The sequence below is a fragment of the Spea bombifrons genome, chromosome 1 (genome assembly GCF_027358695.1).
Source record: "Spea bombifrons isolate aSpeBom1 chromosome 1, aSpeBom1.2.pri, whole genome shotgun sequence".
Taxonomy (NCBI): domain Eukaryota; kingdom Metazoa; phylum Chordata; class Amphibia; order Anura; family Pelobatidae; genus Spea; species Spea bombifrons.
Genome location: NC_071087.1, coordinates 132,203,498 through 132,223,497, shown reverse-complemented (window position 1 = coordinate 132,223,497; position 20,000 = coordinate 132,203,498). Strand labels below are relative to the sequence as shown.

Genomic DNA, 20,000 nt, shown 5'->3' with positions numbered 1-20,000 from the left:
ATACACGCACGCAGATATGTTCAAAAGGCGCAACCACATACTGTACATTCATACAGAAATATCCCTACATGAATACACAATGACCACCATAAACCCAGAGCCAAGCTCCTGCCTGCAAAGTGTCTTTTTTCCCTGCAGCTACAGGTTGATGGGGATCCAGATACAGTAACCCTGAGCTTTACATCCTTACATCAGAGAACCATGCAGCTCCCACTCTTACTGATTGTAACATCTGAATACAAAGGGATGTTCTTGGAATGCTAAACGGATTCAGGTTGCTTTTAAATGTGTGGAATAATGTATTCCCTTGTGCGCTGCCATGTATTTTTCATAGCATTCTTAATCATTGCTTACACTACCATGGGAATGTCGTTACGAGCTTTCTCTGCACTGTCAAGAAACCGATTTTTGATGATAACCTCCCTTTTCTTTTAGGCTTGTCATTCATGTCATCTTGACAGTCTTTATTCATTTTCAGATTATTAACTCATCAATATTTTATGCCACATATTTTTTTTCCTTGAAATGGATCAAATACCCAACGACATAATAAACGCTGTGCTTTCTCTAGATAGCTGACAATAATAAACTGCAATTGATATTTTTAGCCAGATAAAGATTTGTTTACTTATTTTTTGTAAAGTGATTGGGTTGTAAGTGACTTCCAGCTATGAATAATAATTGACCTATTAAAAATAACCCTATGTGCCACTGGTGGATATTATGAGATAAGTAATAAAATGTGAACATTAATGTTCATTTATTGTTCAAGACATTGCACATTTTTTTAATATTAAGCTTTGGCATCAGGAGCTTAATGAGAAATTGAGGTGTCAGAAATAGTGTCTGGATCATTACACAGATTTGTACAATTGTATGTCATTTTGAATATGGATTATGTGCCACATTATAGGAACCTATTTCAGCATTTTAAAGTTTGACATTTTTTGTATAATCAAAAATCTCTGAAGCAGAGGTTAAATACTTCTAGCACTCTGGGTAATTTATAATAAGATATTATATTTGCTTGAATATAACATTTTCTCTGGCATCCACCAGATTTTGATCACAATTAAAGAAAGGAAAAAAAAGCAAAGTACTAAATATTTAGTATACTAACTGTACTGTATAATGTACTGTATAATTCAATGTCTTTAAAAGTCTACTTGCATATTAAATTATGCCTTTTATACATATATTCTGCAAGATTTGTTTCAGGAGGGAGGCAGGAAATCCTCCTTACCTCCTCCCTATTGCCCACCCTTGTTTGCTCAAGAGAGGGGTCTCATGTTGGAAGGCCAATTTTAGTTACCCATTAATTGGAAAAATGATATGACCGTGGTAGTAGTAGCCAGCATGTACCTGCGCAACATGGGTTTAAAAAAATATTTTTTGCACCTAATGGCAGACTATAAAAACAAAAATTATAATTTTATTTAAACTTACTTTTTCTTCTTACAGTTTTTTATTTTCATAGTTCATAGATTAGATAGAATATATATTAAAGTACGGTATGTGCAAAGTGTAAACCTGAATAAAAATTTTGTTTGAGTACGTAATATTTTAGAGTAATACCTTGTTCCCAAATGTACAAAAATGCTTTGTTTGATGTTCTATGAAATGTCATCAGTCAACAATTATTGGCCTCGATTTGCTGAAACCAATTATACTAGCTGTCACTGGATGTGTTACACTCGCTTTAAAAAAAAACCATAAATGTATGTTACAGAAAACCTAATTTATATAGCGTTAATCATTTCTTACGCAATATAAACATTTAAAAATACATTAACTTAATATTTATTAATTGATTTATTATAAATGATTTCTTAAAAAGTGCCCCATTTCTGTATAAAAACACAAAAGTTCAATAAGCTTTATGCAAGTATCACTCAAATCAAAGGTTATGTAGTGGTTCAGCATTAATCTGCATGGCTGGAGGCATTTTGAGCAAAGCTGTTTATTTTTGGATCAGATCCCATTCAAGAAAGTTTTTTTTTCATTCTCTGTAACTCAACATTATAACAGTACATATAAACAGATTTTCAGATTGCTAAATAGCCTTAGGCAGACTTTCCATTCATAACGTATTTTGAGTCAAAATCAGTTAGCCATGCACAGTTCTTATGGTTTGATATTTATAGAACATCATTGATAAGTCATCCATAGATAAACATTTTGGGGCACACAACCGGTAAGATGCTATTTCTTTTTTTAATTTATTTTCCCTCTTGTAACATCACACAGTTATACACATGCAAAATATGTTGGGTATAAGGAAATGGCAGGACTAAAAAGATATAATTAATAATTAATATATTTCTATAATGGTGTACTAGCTTGCAAACTGAACCCATTATTTGTTTTATCTGAGTTAACTATATGTTGTATCCTGATGTACAGCATGGTTTTACATTATTGCAAGGTACGACCCTTAGCATTAATCAGAAGTCATGCAAAGGATGCCCACCTGCCTTTAATAAAGTACCTTATCCTTTTACTCATCCTATACATGTTCAATATCCTAAATGGATGCATTACTGAGTATCTTAACAACACAGGAGAAATAACTGGGGTAGGAATCAGGGCTGTGCAGTGCATCTGGCAACCTGGGCAAATACCCAATGGCAGGGCCGAACCGGCCCACCGGGAAATTTTGGTCGCGTTTACTTCATTAGGCCAGTGCAGCACTTACTTATCCTTACTGAATACACACGGTCATATGCTAGGGGGCTGTAAGACCTCAGCATTGAACCACATCTGCTTTTACATCATTTATCAGCAGCTGGCCTTAAAGTGTTAGGGCCAATTTCCCAGCCCGGCCCTGGTTGGAATTGTAATTTACATTATAAGGTCAGGAAGTTTAAATGGTTAAAATTGGTTTTAATCTAGTATTTATTTAACTAGTGGCACATTTCGCAATGGTCGACAGATATGGGGAAGTAGCAGCCCCTGGCTGCTTTTCTAGGGGACAATTGCCCTAAGGGGCGGATTACTTATTATCCAAGCCTATAACATAAAAACTAAGTAATCAATCTGCTTGTATTTTATGTATTTGAGTTACATGAAGATGCAATTTAGGATCAACATTTATACCGCTTTATGAAACCTCAATAGCTTGTCATGCATGGGCAATTTCATTGATGTAAATTAGTGAAGACTTAAGCTTTTGTAGTGCGACAAATAAACTGTAATGCAAAGCTGGCCATTTTCCGGTGGTTAACAGCCAATTTAAACTCAAATTGCACCATATGCCCTGTTACGATTATAAGATGTTTGGATCAAGATATTTTTCTTACGATAGTTTCAGGTTTAAACCCATGCAACAAACCATATGTGTAATTAATTAGAACAAAAAAACTATGCTCAATAAGTCTTGCGAACATGCCATTACTATTGTTAGTTAAAGCTCAACTATTATAGGTGATAAAGGCCTACATAAGAACTGTAATGTGGGAAATGTAAATGATAAATGAGCCTGTAAACAACAGGGGGGGATACACATGGGTATTGCTAGCCTTGTTTCTCCCACTTACAGTTATTTATATAATAATACATATGTTTTGTGTTTTTATAAATCAAGTAATCCCTCTTCCAGTAGTTAGATCTAAAAATGTGTCAAATTAAAGATATTTATGGAAAAAAAATAATACAGCACACTCAAGAAATATAAATAAATTTTCTGTGTGTGCATTTTAATAATAAGTAAACAAATGTATGTCTACACTGAAATCCTAAAAAAAGGTTTTACAGAAGTTTATGCATAAAATTCCAGGTTTAGTTGGTCACTGTTACGATTGTGCTATAGAAATGTTGTCAGTAAAACAAATATTGCAAATTAAGAACTAAATATAAATAACCATTTGATGCACTCTGCAAATGGAAATGATCATCAGAAGTAAACCGGCAAGGAAACTAGGAGGCCATGAGCACTGGTTACAGGTATCATTCAATACTGTAGCATCACTTCCAGTGACAGATTTAGAGCACTAAACATCCATAATGCACACAGAGTTAAGTTTTTACTATGTCACTATATATAAAAGAATCCCCCTGGCGTCACAAGTTTATCACTTGGACGTTGCAAACCTTTTTTCACTTTCATGCTCTGTTAGCTGTAAATGGGTGCTTGCCAAGGAAAAAAGATCCACCGAAAGTAACCTTTAAAGTCAATTACAAACAAATCTACAAGTAGTGTTATATTGTTAATAGTGCTATGTAATATATATATATATATATATATATATATATATCTTATTAAACAAAAAAGCAAATTAATATGTGAGTTACATTCAGTACCATGCTAACATTTTCTATGGACCTCTGTTTTTCCTAATGATTTGTTTTTAAATAAATATTCCAACCCCTTATGTAATTGCAATGCATTTTAATTCATTTGGATCAACTCCCATTGATTTCAGAGGGAGCTTATGTGAGGCAAGATTGCACTTACAGGAGCCAGACTTAGGTATGTTTCCTGCTTAAGTAAAATCAAGCAGATAGAAGTCTCATTTTCTAACTGCAATAAAAAAGAATGCCTTGATCTGGATGTAGTTTAATGTATTTTAGTATATTCAAAATGGATTGCAGTATGACTTTGGGGAGGACTAGAGTGTACATATACACTGGACTAAACATTTAAATTGAAATTACTCATACTTTAAATTTGCTTCTTTTAGCATTTAAACTCCAGTATGTGGGTTAATTAGTATATAAAATGTAGGATCTAGAAAAAGTGTCAGATGCCCTTCAATGGTGTAATGTGCTTGGTATATGCTGAACTATGCAGAAATAAAGTTTATGGGGGTGATATTGGAATTACGAAATATGGAAATACATACATAGGGGTCATTCTTTGTTTCACTTAAAAGTTGAACAAGGTGATAGAAGCACACAAACAAAAAATGCATCAAATTGTGCATACAGGTCCCACTAGCTAAAAGGATCCCACTTCTCATGGCGTGTGCTATCTGCTGCGATGCACAGGACAGGCTTGTCCCAGAATTTCCTGAAGTTTGTGGTTTTCATATGGAGTCCAGCTGCAGTGCCAGAGGCAAGATCATCACATTGGGAACTCCAGATTAGCCTTTTACAGTTGGCAGACTTCTCAGCATGTAATACATTGACTAAACAGGTTGTTACTATATCTTGTATAAGAGGCCAAATTAGAGCTTCATGCCTGAGTTGGTATCACTAATATTGTGATTGATTACTTCTCAGGTTAAAATTGTGCTCTCTGCTTGAATGTCACTCCTTTAATTGCTGGCTGTGTCCTCCTTGTTCTAGCATCTAACTATCAAACAGGAAGGATTGGAATATAAATCAACAGCTACTCTAATTTGTGTCTTATCGATACTCCTGAAAGTCTGCATGTCTATGATGTGTGTTTCTTTCATGTTGACCTTGACCCTTCTATGATTTGTAATGTAATAACCTAAGTCAGAGATAAGCATCTCCAGTCATTGTTGAGGCTGTGATTACCTGGAATGTGCTGAAGCAGTAATAACTTAATTGTGTTTCTTACCAGCGACTGAGTTGCCAATTACTGACCAAGGTTACATTTGAATTCAGTATCTGAAATGATGCAAAAGACAGAGCAAAATCTAGAACAAATTTAGACAAAAAAAAATGGTGTGGCTATATCCCCATGACCATCCAACACACTCAAACTAGCCCAGGTAGATATGTGCCTGTTATGCCAGATGAATGACCAAAATGTGGTCACCCTACTCTTCTCTTGTTTCTAGGATGGGTGGATTTGAGCTTCTAGTTATTACAGAAAGAGAAACTTAATGTTAGTAACTCAGGGACAAACTTAACTATGTGTGCTCGCATAAAATATAGACATGATCAGTGAGACTCAAAGCCCAATAAGTTATAATCTTAAAATATAGACATGATCAGTAAGACTCAAAGCCCAATAAGTTATAATCATTTAATAAGTATATATTTACATGCAAAAATGTCCTTCCAAAAAAAGAAATACAGTGCAATATCTCATATTATTATTATTCATAATATTCTAGTATACCCCTTAAAGAAAATTATTTTCCACTTCCTCTTAATGCTGATTCCAAAGAAACGTTTTAGTTGCAAGTCTGAACTAGGATGTCAATAATAGAAAAAAGTCACCTTATTATGTTGGTTAAGTGCTTTCATGTAGCAAGTCATTGTGATGAACGTGTTGGCATTCAGTTTGGGGTAAAACTGCCTGCAGCTTGTGGCAATAGAGATCCCTAAAAAACTACTGACCCTTTCAGTTTAACTTGCCACAATCCTATTGTACATCGCTTCATAATATTAGATAAAATGGAACCTGAGTGAAGAAACAACAGAATATTGTGAAACTTATTTATTCATTAGGTTAATGCAATCCCCAATGCCACTGTGTAAAGATATATTCATTATCCTTAGATTTAAAAACCTGATTATGTCAAATGAGTCCAACTCATCCATGCAGAAAGGCTTTAACTCCATGACATGTGTGGCTTCTCAGGCACAAACGTTTTCTTTCAGGTCCTGCCACACAATCTCAGTGGGATTTAGGCTGACAGACAGATGGCCTGACAGGCTACTATATAATTCTGATTTAAAGCATAATTTCAAGTTGTCCAAGTTGTCTTGGTTCAGAAAGGCATCCTCAAACAATGACATTGCAACCACCATTCTTTACCATGAGTATGATCTTAATGTGGATGGTAGAATTTGCTTTTCCCCAGACATAATGGTGCTCATGTCACCCATACAATTACAATTTTGACTCATCTGTCTAGAGACATTTTTTTAGATGCCTTTTGGAAAACGCTAGAGAAACATTTTCTTCTTATAGCTACTATGTTTTAAACCTCATGTTTTCCCATAATTTTTCCGATGTTGATAAACCAGATAAAATTCATCAGTAGGAATGCATGCACACATTTACAAGTTCCAAAATGGACATGAGCCCATGTAAAAATAGACTCCAATAGGCATTTACAAAACTTTTTTTAGGGACTAGAATGTCCCAACTCGACAATTGTAAAACCTGTTATTTCCATCACCCTTTGCATTTTGTTATTCTCATCCCTTTTCCAAAGAATTCAAAGAAATTTAGAATTATTTGAATAGTTTTGAGGGGCAAAGAGATTAATTGATTGCTCCTGTTACTATCAATGTAAACTAAGCCACAACAATGACATTGATTGCATGCTATACCTGGACAGCACATATATACCACCATACAGGCTCTGATGACCCAAAGGCTTTCCAATCACTCTCCATGAGGCACATGGTAGAACTAAGTTAGTGGGAGCAAAGCAGTTGTTATACCTGGAACCTCCTGGGCAAAGTCAGGGAGTTTCCATTGAGGCATATCTTTTTAAGGCTAGGTTTCCACTTGGGTTTTTGTCCGGCGTTTTTTTCTTGAAAACTGCCAAGAAAACTGCCACTGCATTTACCTGCGTTTTGGCGTTTTTTCTGCAGTTTTTTCTGGCGTTTTAGCCTTTCTGTGGAAATTGCTTTTTTTGACCTTAGGCAGTTTTTCCAGCATTTACAAGTTAGAAGTTTCACCCAGCTAAAAGGGATTAGGATAAATGGCAAGTATCTGCCCTCTCCTGATGTCATTTACTTGGTAGACCCTTTTGTCTCTTTTCTGTGGTTTGTAAGGCATGCTTTATTTCGAATGTCTGCTCCTCTGGGAAGATTGGCCCCAAATGATGGTGCAAATTGTTTGCTGTTGCTTTTGGCACGCAGGATCCGGTCGCGTATGTTTGTTTGTAATGGCATGTTTGTTCCAAATGGTGTAAAATTCAATATGAACCAGTCCAGGACTTTGTTTTGTGTGAAACTGTTTGTTTTCAGCCTATTTCTCGTAGGACACACAGATACTGGGTCCATCCTCTGCATTGTAACTGTGGAAAAAACGCCATAAAAAACGCCAAGGCAATAAACCCACATGGCTTTTTCATGGCGTTTTTTCTCTATTGGAGAAAAAAAGCCAAGATTTCTTGCAAAAAACGCCAGAGTGTCAACATGCTGCAGTTTTGAAAAACTGCCACAGAGCCCAAAAAAGCAGAAAAACGCCAAAGAGGACTGAAAAAACGCCAGACAGAAAAATACCAAGTGGAAATTGCATTTTGCGATTTCCTATTGAAGAACAGCTAACATCTGGCTGCAGCCGTTTTTCACAAAAAAACGCCAGGTGGCGCTATTGGCGTTTTTATAGGCGTTTTTAGCAAAAAAAACCCAAATGGAAACCAAGCCTAATAGATATCAATATGTAGTTGTTTAAAATTTATATTGAAATGACTTCATATTTTTCTACTTACTTATTTTTTATTATGTTTTGTTTTCAACCCTTTTAAGTAATAAATGAACATATAAAAATAATTGACCTGACCTACAATAAATATATAACACATTAAAGTGTTTTAAAAAAATGAAGTACAATTTTTACTTACCCGATTGAGACTCCTTTAGAATGTGCGTTTAGTGGTGCATTTAGAATAATGAAGTGTGTTTACAAGATTTAGCTTATAAATACATTTCTTATATTTATACTCTTATTATTGTGACTTTTGAGACTGAAGAACATGCTCAACAAAGATCCTGAGCTCCTAGCAAACAGGGGCATCAGGGCAGAAATGAGAAAATCAGATTACAGACTCATACAGAAAATAATTTCTATATCCTAAAACATGGTCATTTTTTAATCACAAATACCATATTTTTTAAGGAGGTTTTTTTTTAACGCTTTTTTAGTTTCACATGTGTAATAACCAGATTAAATTAGGTTTGGGAAAAATATAAACACAGTAATTCAAATTTAAGTAACTAGATAATCGTGCTAGTTAATTAGCACAATAAAATTGCAAAGAAACAGAAAAATAGGTTAAACCAATTTATAATCCAATATCCATCTTGTAATTGAGAAATTGTTACAAAACAATGAAAACATAAATAAAACAGGGATGGTGGGATTAAAGTTAAAAGTCAAAATATATTTGCTTACTTCCAGAAGAACAGTTGTAAGTGATTTGATGAACATGTACAACTAGATTCTAGATCAATATTAGGATCTCTCGGGCAAAGAGTATATTCTATATTGTGAGAAAATAACAAAAGGACATCACTTTGGATTAAAGGAAAATAAGGTTTTACCTACAGGAGTAACTATTATTTAGAATAAAAACAATAAACTATATTTAATGCAAGCACAAATCTATCAAAAGTAATCAAATAGCGATCCTTGCATAAATTGCAAATGAAAAAATAATATACAAAACCAGTGATAAATGTGTTTACATATGATATTATACACATTATTTTTTAGGCCTAAACACCTGGATAACAGTTTCAAAACACATTTTTCACAATTTTGCTTATTATTTCTTGCATAAGATAAGCTAAAAACAAACTCAGTGTTCAACAGCTTTACCTACTGGAGGGTAGTAACCATCATCTGTAGATTATTTTATGTTTTGGAGGGCCAGGATGCTCTCTTACATTGTGAGCTATTTTGTTATAATTTTTATTTATTTTTTTTACATTCATTTTTTTAAGGGGGAGAAACAGTGTCCCCCTTTTGTACAGACCGCATACTCCCTGTGGTGACTATTCAAATGTTACATCGGCTGACTGAATCAGTCAGCCTGGAGCTGCTGACGTGGCATGTTGACGTGGGACCCGTGCGGACAGTGTGAGAGTTATAAAGGCGTGCTTTAAGGAGGCTGGGAAAGATCTGATGGAGAGGGATTGAGAATGTTAGCATTAGTACAAGAGTGGACAAGAAAGACTAAGTGAGGGGATATCAAAGAGACACCTGGTCTGACGAGAGGTAAAAAGAAGAACAGAGTTTCAGTGTTTGGAGTGAACTGACTTAGGGAAAAGGAGGAAGGAGAGTCAAGGGTAGACGAGGAAACAGAGTCTAGAGATGGAAAGTGTGCAGAAATCTTACTTCTACTTATGTTGATCCTATCTTTAAAGTATGTATCAAAGTCAAAAACTGTAAGGGTATTTAAAAGAGTGGTCAACACTGGGTGTAGTAATAAATTGAAGGTCCCAAAGAGGCATTTCGAGTTGGGAGACAATGAGAACATAAGGATTGCGAGGTTGCCTTGTACTGCAAGGGAAAGCTTAATAGGTGCATAGCATAAATTTATAGTAGAGAAAACCATTCCAGTTCAGTAACATTGATTAAAATGCCTGGTTAGTGTAGTATGCTACGGTTAAAATTGTAAATAAAATATATAGCGGTTTCTGATTGGGGCTACTTTTTCAAGAGCAAAGGGTAGAGTTGTAGATACCTAGGTTTGGCTGGAGTAAGCCAAATTGGTAGAAATAAGAGGTCATAGATCAATGGAGATTACTGGAGATCAAGAGAATGAATGATTCCTACACCTTCACACACCTCTGAACAACCTGTGACATAATAAGAGAGCCGGATAGCATGGTTTCATGATTAACCCCTTAATGACAAAGCCTGTATGGGCTCAAAATACATTGTTTTCAATGGGTTCAGGGACCGCCCATTGTCCTTAAGGGGTTAAGAGGGGGGAAAAGGGTGTTAGACGTTCGTATACGTTTTGCGTCTGCCATGTTCGTATGTTCGGTATTCGGGCTGAACAACGAAAACGTACCCTTCATGTTCTTTTTCATGTTTGCCCGAATACGAATGCATGAGCCTACTGATTATATATTATAATATATTAATGTTCTTAAGTGTTAATATGTGATACGGTGGATCTTATGTTCATAGTTTATTTACCCATTTTCAAGTTATACCACATTTTAGCTATTCCTAAAAATGATATACATCTAACCTTAAATCTACTAACAAATGAGTGAAATACCAAGCTAAAATGGTGACAGATTTTATTTTTTAATTTAGTGGATAAATAAAAGTGTTCTCTTAAACCTTCAATTCCTGAGGATTAAAGGTAATCCCTTTTTAATGTGCATTTTACATTTTTCATGTAGATGTAAATCTTTGTAAGTAATTATTAATTGCTTGTAATAAAACGAAGGAATGTGGATAAAAACCATAGTTAATAAGTGATAAGGTAATATAAGTTTGCAATTTAAAATCATCTACTATATTTTTTTGTACCGTGTACTACTAATGGGTTAGGTAATGAAATCAGATTTTTGGCAAAAACTGGTATTAAGATGTTGCGTTCACTTTACTTTATAATGAGCATTTGATTATTGTGGGCCCCTGGTTTTAAACTTTTTTGGTGCTTGTTCATTTTCCTTCCCCTTACTTGTGTTCATAGGAGGTTGGATGATTAATCACGTGGGCCATTTTGTGAAGGAAAATTAAGATAATATTGGAAAATTGTAAGGGAGTCTCTCATTTACAACCATATTTTCAGACCCACAGGTCCTGCTACCTCCTGGCTTCAATGTGGACATATAAGGGGAGACTTTGAGGGCAGCATTCCAGCGATGATCCCAGGTATGTCCAGGTCTTTCCCATAGCCTCCTACTGGACAGTCGTAGATTATGACTGTGACAGTGGGAAATAACCACCTGGAATGTACAAAAGTAATTAAAAATTTTTAACGTTATGGACTTTGCCTAACCTGGTGGTATCATGGCTAGTTGTTGTAGTTATAGCACACGACTTGGCAATCCAGAACACCTATGTCTGGTTTTGATTCAAATTTGTACTTCAGTGCATTACTTAATCCCAGAACCTCTGTCATAAACTAATTCCTATTTTATTCTGCAAAGCTCAACTAAATCTAATATTGCTTTGAGATCCCTTCCCAGCATGTAAACTCATCACATTATGGAAATTCAAATTTGGGTCACAGAAATAACCCAGTAACGTTTTAACAAAATAAAACATGAAACATTTGTCAAAGGTTTACATCAGTCAAAGATTAAACATTGATATATTTGTAGGGCTAACATAATACATCCGACAACTTTCATTTTCATGAAAAATTATTAATAATAAAAACAATATAATTATTCAACAGTTTGATATTTCAAACAGTTTGTCCTTTTAGTGCACAATAAACCTACCCTTCAACACACGCTTGAGTTTGACACAATCAAAATATTCTTCCGTTTCCTGATAAATCATGTAAGGATGTCACACTAAGGTTCAAGGTGTAATTGGGGGGCAAATATGGCACAGCCAAGTTGTTTGGGAGCAAATATGGCACAGACAGGTTGTTTGGAGGCAAAATCTAGGTGCTAGGCAGGTCCTGGGGATGCAGTCTTGGGGCAGGGGCAAGGCCTATGTGTGTAATCTGTGTTCCAGGGCAAGTCCTATGTGTGCAATCTGGATGCCGGGGCTGGCCTTCGGAGTGTGTGATCTGTGATCTATGTCTGCAATTTAGGATTTGCATGCATTATTTACTTGATCTATACCTTCAATGTGAAGTTTACATGTGCTTTTCAGTTGATCTATACCTGCAATGCTGTGTTTCCATGTGTTGTTTATTTGATCTATACCCAAACTATATGAGGGATGATGGTGAAGTTATGGAAAAGTGACAGAAGACAAAGGGACTCATGATCAAGGCTTGCTTTACGTGTTCAAGTGCCCGCACAGGGCGCCTGAAAACATAAAGCAAGCCTTGATTATGACTCAGACATCTCACCAGTCTCGCACCATTCATTTACTATGTGATCGTGTAACGTGCACGTGTAGTCAAGCTAGGGTCGGAAGGAGCTAAGAACAAAACTATTCTAACTACAAGTGCACACAAAGAGACAGGATCTGCTGCACATGGGGTAGGGTTATATAAAGAATACAGTAACAAACATTTCCAAGAGAACATTTACATTCTTGAAATTTTTAATTTATTTTAACTTCTTTTTTAACTTTATTATAGGTCCCTGAGGCGGGAAAGACGATCTCCAATCAGTGGCTCCTTTATTACTTTATTATGTTCACATGCATCTTTGTGATTCTTGGTAATGGATACAGAAGCTGCAAGAGAACCGCTTTTCTTGGCCATTGGAGTTGAAGCACAAGGCCTGCAGAAGTTTTCACAAATTTATTTAGTTCCAGCATGTAAACATTTCCCTTCTTCTATCACAGCCTTAAATATCATTCACCAGGATTTTGTAGCTAAAAAGCAATGTAAAACAATGTAGGTTCATCTGCATCCTCACCTTTCTCGGAGCAAACCACCCAGCCATGTCCAGTAAAGTAAAGAAGATGGGCAGTGAGAAATATCCAATGTTTCCTGTATTCATTTTTTTCTGGAGATCTTGTACAACATACCATACTTTTTATGGTCTGAAAGCAAAAATTATTTTCATTACGGTTGAGAAAGAAACTTCTGTACTCCTTTAAGCCATAGATAATGAGCGGTGTTGACGATGACACTGGGGAAGTACTGCATCTTATTCTCTGAATAAACAGTTGTATTTCAACAGTTGTGGATTGCATTCAATGGATATTGCATACATTTGCACGGTCAATACCTTTCAGGGTAATGTGTGCCATTATTTGCACAGATGAACAGGAAGATATATGATTATATGACAATGCATATTTAGGGGCATACAAGACAACTGGGAATGTTAACATGGACGCCTCACCTTCCATCCCCAAAGATACATAGCTCCTTAATTGAATTCTGAAAAATCTATTTCAAGCTTTTTAAATTAGACTGTGTATATGTGTGTCTGTGTGTGTGTACACACAGAGATCTGTGTTTCTATTTCAGAGGTATCAATGTTGTCTGTATTAGCAGTTTAACCTATGAATTGTGCCAATAACTTTGTTTATCAGACACACACACAATATATATATATATATATATATATATTTATATATATATAATGCACTACCTTTCAAAGGTTTGGGGTCACTTAACTGGTTTCATGGAAAACAAGGAAATTTGTTACTGCGCTATCATAATTTGCAAATGGGTTTTCTAATGATAAATTAACCTTTTAAACTTAAAATTCCATTCACTAACAGAACATTGGAACACGGTAGCGACGGGCGTGATTAGGGGCCTCTGCACACCTACAGAGATATTCCATTCAAAATCAGCCATTTACAGCTACAATAGTCATTTACATTAACAATGTCTACACTGTATTTCTGATGTTACTTCAATGGACAAAATTTGCTTTTCTTTCAAAATCAAAAGCATTTCTAAGTTAACCCAAACTTTTAAACGATAGTCTATACTGTATATATGTATGTCTGTATATATATATATATATATATATATGTACACATTTGTTTTATTTTATATTATTATTTGCCAAGGAATACCTTAAACAAGAGTGTCAGCTAAATGTTATTATGTATCTTAAGTACTTTACCTTTCATGATGCCAATTAATAAATAGGAGGCATGTTGGTTTTTTTTTTTATATAAATAATTTCTGTCCATTTGATATATTGTCATCTTCTTAAACTTATTTTACACAATAAATGTTGTTGTTTTTTAATTCAAGAAATACATCTTGCCATGTCAGGTCATAGCATTTTTTCAGGCTAAAAGCTTTAATATAAATATGATGTATCATAGCGTAATTACAAAGTATATTTCTACTTGCACACCTGTACAAAGTAAAAAAAAAAATATTTTTCACTATAAATTTGAATAAAAGTATTTTGATATTGAATACAGAGTTGATTTAAGATAGCGGATCATTTTTGAATGTATGGGTGTCTTTATAATGTATGTTTAAACCAACAAACTTTAAAACAAGTAACAAAATATTTCATGAATGGTGGTATACATTTTTTTTGTTTAATAGCCTACAGGGGTTTGTTTTATGATGATAAATCTCTGTTCACTATCTTTGGTCCCCAACACCTGCCAGCACACTGGTTTTCAGCACATCACCAAGAGTAGCTCACTCAATCCCAGACAGCTGACGTTGTGCTAACTAAACGAGTAACTTTGGCATCTCCCAAAGCCCTGAAACATTGAATACTAGAATTGGGGATTCCTGTGGTTTATCACTTGTAAAGGATCACTTTTTTTATTTTTAACGTGTGGTTACTTTGGAAATGTTACCTATTGGTGACCTAACTCAACACACAAAAAAAAAACCTCTCCAAACTGTTTTATGATATCCTGAAATAAAATTTCTTAGTGATAATCAAATTGCCAAATATAGGTCCGTAAGGCTCCAGTATTTCATATTTTTTTCATATAACATTCAGTTATTAAGGTGTTATAATTAATGGTGTCCTTTTTTTCAAAACTTTAAATTGGCGTTCTTATATTAAACAGCCTATAGCTGGTGATTTTTTTTGCATGTTTCTGAGAAATTTGCTTCTCAGTGAAGTAACAAAACAAAAGTAACAATTACTGTCTAGGTCCTAAGGCCTTCTCCCTTCTCCTCGCCAGCTTAGTACAAAGGAAAGAAAAAACATAACAAAGGGGTGATATATCTTAATTATAAGCAACAATCATGCAGATATTGAGAACAGAAAATGAATGTCACTCATATGGTATAGTCATAAGGTGGATTAACATAATACATAACTTCTTCTGTCATTTGTGAAGACCATCAAGTAGTTTTATTTAGTGGAATGACATTTAAAATGTAGCATTCTTTATTTTTTATCTTGGGGTGCATTTAGCCTAACTTCAATGTATCCAAAATATGGAACTGTTCCCGAAAACAAGGGTCAAGATGAAAAGTAAGACAATACGCTCCCACACAGATATTTTACTTTTTAGGTAAGTTACACACAGCATAAGTATACAATTAGTTTATTCTCCTTCCCTGTTGTAAGGGAAATCCTCTTAGATATAAATGAAATAATCAAAATAAGATTGCTGACAACAACTGTATTGCTTCTTTGGAAGTTATTCAAATTCCACTTTTCTGTAATTTCTTCAAGAGTTGCATGTACCCAAACACAGATGACATCATTTTTATCATAACTGGTTTATATGTCATGTAGCAAGCTGCGCTATTTGGAAAGGGCATTTTCTCTTACACCTTACGCTGTTTAAGAGAACACAATTAAGACATCTCCTGGTAGTGATCTTTTTTTTTGATAATATTCTTTTGTGATTATGTGTTAAAAAATTCCAGCCTTATATAAGTAGCATCTATACAGGACAGACTATGTACACTGTGAATGTGCTATTTCCCATGGAATAAAAAAAAAGAATATATATATATATATATATATATATATATATATATATATATATATATATATATATATATATATATACAAAAGCTATATCAAATATAGCTGTGTTAATGTTATAATGTGTTTAGATCGCTCAGGTATTTGATTGGATAGGTGCAAAATAAACAAATGAATAAGGACACTGAACTAAATGCCCCAGTTGAAAAATAAGATAATTAGTTACCTAGAAGCAACCAGATCTGTTGCAGGTAGAGCCAAGGGAATTCTTTATAGAACCGCAAGGTCAATACCTAGAACCATGGAACAGTTCAGCATGTAGGATTTCCAGTTGACCGCTACTGGACCAGTAGCTAGCTCAATCGTTTTGACAGTGATGAAAAAGCCAGCCGTGCTCATTTATGGTAATAGAGGAAATCTCATGAGTGTGGGAGGAAGATGTGGAATTTGTTAGAGGAAACCAGCAAGGTTTTAAGTATACAACATGTAGAACATGGGTAAATCACAATGGCTATACTGCATAGCTATGCTTATATGTTATAACTTTAAAAATATATTATAAAATGACTAGCCATGACAATCTAAAAATATATTAAAAAGTCAATATGGAGTTGTACTCAGCAATCATAACACTTTCCGAAGCCAGATGTGTCATCTAGATTTTGTTGCATTAATGTGCTATTTTATCACATTATCTAAGATGTATAATATAATACTAATATTTCACATACGTTCCACTAAAAGGTATGGAAAACGTATTACTGGAACTTCTTCTATTACTTTCCTAATTTTAAACCCAGAAACTAGTATCAGGAGCTTCATGAGAAAAACAGAGTATGGAATTAATAACAAATCTGATCTTTTTTTTTTACAAGATGTGAGAGACCAGTATTCTAAAACAAAGAGCCCTAAATTGTGTCACGTTCAAGTTGGTACATAATATTGCAATCTACATATTATAAATAAAGGATATATGAATAAAGATATTGTATGGTTACAAGATGTATAATGAAATATCAATACATATTTGTGTATTTTTCAATTATTTTTGGAATAAAATAAAATGTTGATTTTTTTTTTTTATAAAAGTGTAATTATTTCCAGATTATATTCAATCGACATTCTATATATCTATATATATTTATTTGCTTTCTTATTATTTGATTTAGGCTGCACACAAAAATAGTGTTCAAATACTAAATAAAGTAATTCCTTTAAGGGGTAGTACAACTCACTGCATGCCATTGGAGAAAATATACTGATCATACTATAATTTTACTGTTTTACACACATTTCCTCTCATCTTGCCTTCTAGTGCAATGGATTCCATATTTATACTGTTCCAGTGCACGCCCAAAGGTTACTTGCACCCTTGGTGATCTATATGTCCTCAAACATGTACCAGCTTGTTAACACGGGAGACAATATGTTGCTTGCTAATCAGGTGGCCCAGAGCCATTGGCAAATGCCTAGGTCACCTATACGGAAAGGTTGACCTTATGCTACTTTAGATTTTAGTTGAATCACTTTACATGTAACTGTAATAAAAAATGTCAAACAGGTTTCCCTTATGTATATTGTTTCACCTTACGTATTGGTATGCATATCTATAGTGTTTATTTTATTTTATTCAAAGTGCCAGAGGATTAGTCCAAACAGGTATCAATGTTTATTAGTCCAGTCTGCTAATGAAGAGCCAAACTCAAAATGAATAGCTAAAGAGCCAGCAAAATTTGTTATAAAATGACTTTAGCTAAAGGTCAGGTAGCCAAAAAAGCAGCATAAAGACATATTGTGCAGGGCTATACCAAGCAAAAGCAATCCCGCTGCTAAAAACATTTAGTGCTGGATACAAGAGACTATAGTCAACAATGTTAAGTACACATATGCTACTTACTGCTTACCTCAAAGCCTACTGAGGTTGATGTACAAGACACCTATTAGTAATTGTGGAGAAAAAGAAGTTAGCAGGGCCGGCCGAAGACTTAACGCCGCCTGGGGCGAAGTTTAAAATGCCGCCCCCCCCCGCCGACGCCGGGGGGGGCGGGGGCGTCATTTTAAACATCGCCGACCCCATTATCTACCCCCCCCCGGGTACTTACCTTTAAACAGTCCTACGGCGAGTCTCCCTGCTCTGCCACGGTGCCGGCTTGTAATGCTGAGCGCCGGAAATACACGTCACTTCCGGCGCTCTGCATTACAAGCCGGCACCGAGACCGAACAGGGAGACTCGCCGCAGAGGAGAGAGAGAGAGGGGCGCCGAGCGGGTAAGCGAAAACCACTCGGCGCCCCTCTCCTCCGCTTCAAAAGAAAACAAAAAAAAAAACGCTTGGGGCGGCTAAGTGCCGCCCCTTCTAAAGTGCCGCCTGGGGCAATTGCCCCAGTCGGCTCCATTGTAGGGCCGGCCCTGGAAGTTAGGTCATAATCAGGTACACCTTGACTTGCTTAAAGCAGATGTTATATTTCGGTTAAATGTCACTGTAAGCGATATGTAATTATTTGATGACCAATGTGAAAAAACATAATTTTATCAATATAACATTGCAAGACACGCATAGGAGGATTGTTTAAAAATGCCAAAAAAAGCATCAAAGAATAAAACTGAATTTACAGGTTTTTGAGGTTTTCCAAGATCATCTACAGAGAGCTCGGTTTTAATTTCACTAGTTTAGCACATGATGATGTTATATATTGATGTGGACTCAAACGCTGATCAGTTTCTCTTCTTTTGCAATCAAAATAATCATTCTTTCTTTTCCTTGTCACCATGTTACACATAATGTGGATTTATTGCCTTGTGATTTGTAACAGAGCACCTTGACTGACATCCCTTCATTAAGGAATGAGCTGTCAGAATGATTCTACATTTTTCAATTCGTATGCAGTATAGATTCTCATCCATTACTGTGAAAGGCACAATGTATTACATATTAATTATGATATCAAATGTCCATGCACTATGAAAGGAAACACTTTCTATTTTACATTGCTTTAGATATTCTGCACTGATGACTGCTAATGGCTCAACTCTTTTTTTATAACTGGCCATTCTATAAAACAAAATCATATAACCAAATTGTCTCATTGTACTACTGCTCAATGATTTTCTTATAGTGTCACGGTTATATATTATGTTAACCAAATATATTATAGTTAACCAAAATAAATTTCTAAACATTTTTTCTTTGGTCAAGAAGAGTGGAAAAAGTAATTCTATGTTATCAGCACCCCAGTGGTGCAAATGGGATGCTTAGAAAGACTCAACTGATCTCCCTATTGAGTAGTGCAAATTGGGTGATCTGGTCCCAGTAACGTTGCACAAGGGGCTGCCTTCCTCCAGAATCATCAGCCATCAGATAGTAAGTAAACTAGTAAAATCTAAACACCCAAATCCCCAAAGTGAATGATATAGGAAGGGAAAATGCCCTCTGTTCTATAACCAATATGGTGAGTTTGCATGGGTGTGCAGAATTTAATGCTAATTGGTTATTATTGATTTGTCTAGTCTCTAAAAGGGTGGGAAGGGCAGTGTGGACATGAAAAGGTAATATACTCTTTAATAGAACCAATGGTTCATATAAATTCAATTAATTTATCTTCTCAATGCATTTATAATAACTATTTAGGTTACCACTGTGTTGATAATCATCCATATTTGATACATAGTAAATACTAGTTTTCTTCATCAACCCTTTTTTAAACATCAAGCATATTTTTTATTAAGTTGTAATATAGTAGAAGAAATGATCACATGCAAATATTAAAGTATTATTAAAAAATGTTTTTAACAATTAAACTATTTATTGAAAAAAAATCTTACGGGCTATATACACAAGGGTAACGATTGAGGGATAATTTATACTGTGTGTAAAAAAAAAGGTCTATAGCTTTTTTTTTTTTTTAAAGAACAAAAGGTCACCCAA

At 34.9% G+C, this 20,000-nt stretch overlaps 1 protein-coding gene across 1 annotated transcript in view; it reads left to right on the top strand.

Moving 5' to 3' along the window:
* The window catches only part of PRR16 (proline rich 16), a 151,039-nt gene extending 137,381 nt beyond the window's left edge, over positions 1-13,658 (top strand). Inside the window, exons 3-4 of the mRNA XM_053474076.1 lie at positions 11,352-11,434; positions 12,828-13,658. The gene's annotated coding sequence lies outside the window, so the exon portion shown is untranslated. The remainder of the gene's footprint in view (positions 1-11,351; positions 11,435-12,827) is intronic.
* Positions 13,659-20,000: the final 6,342 nt, after the last annotated feature.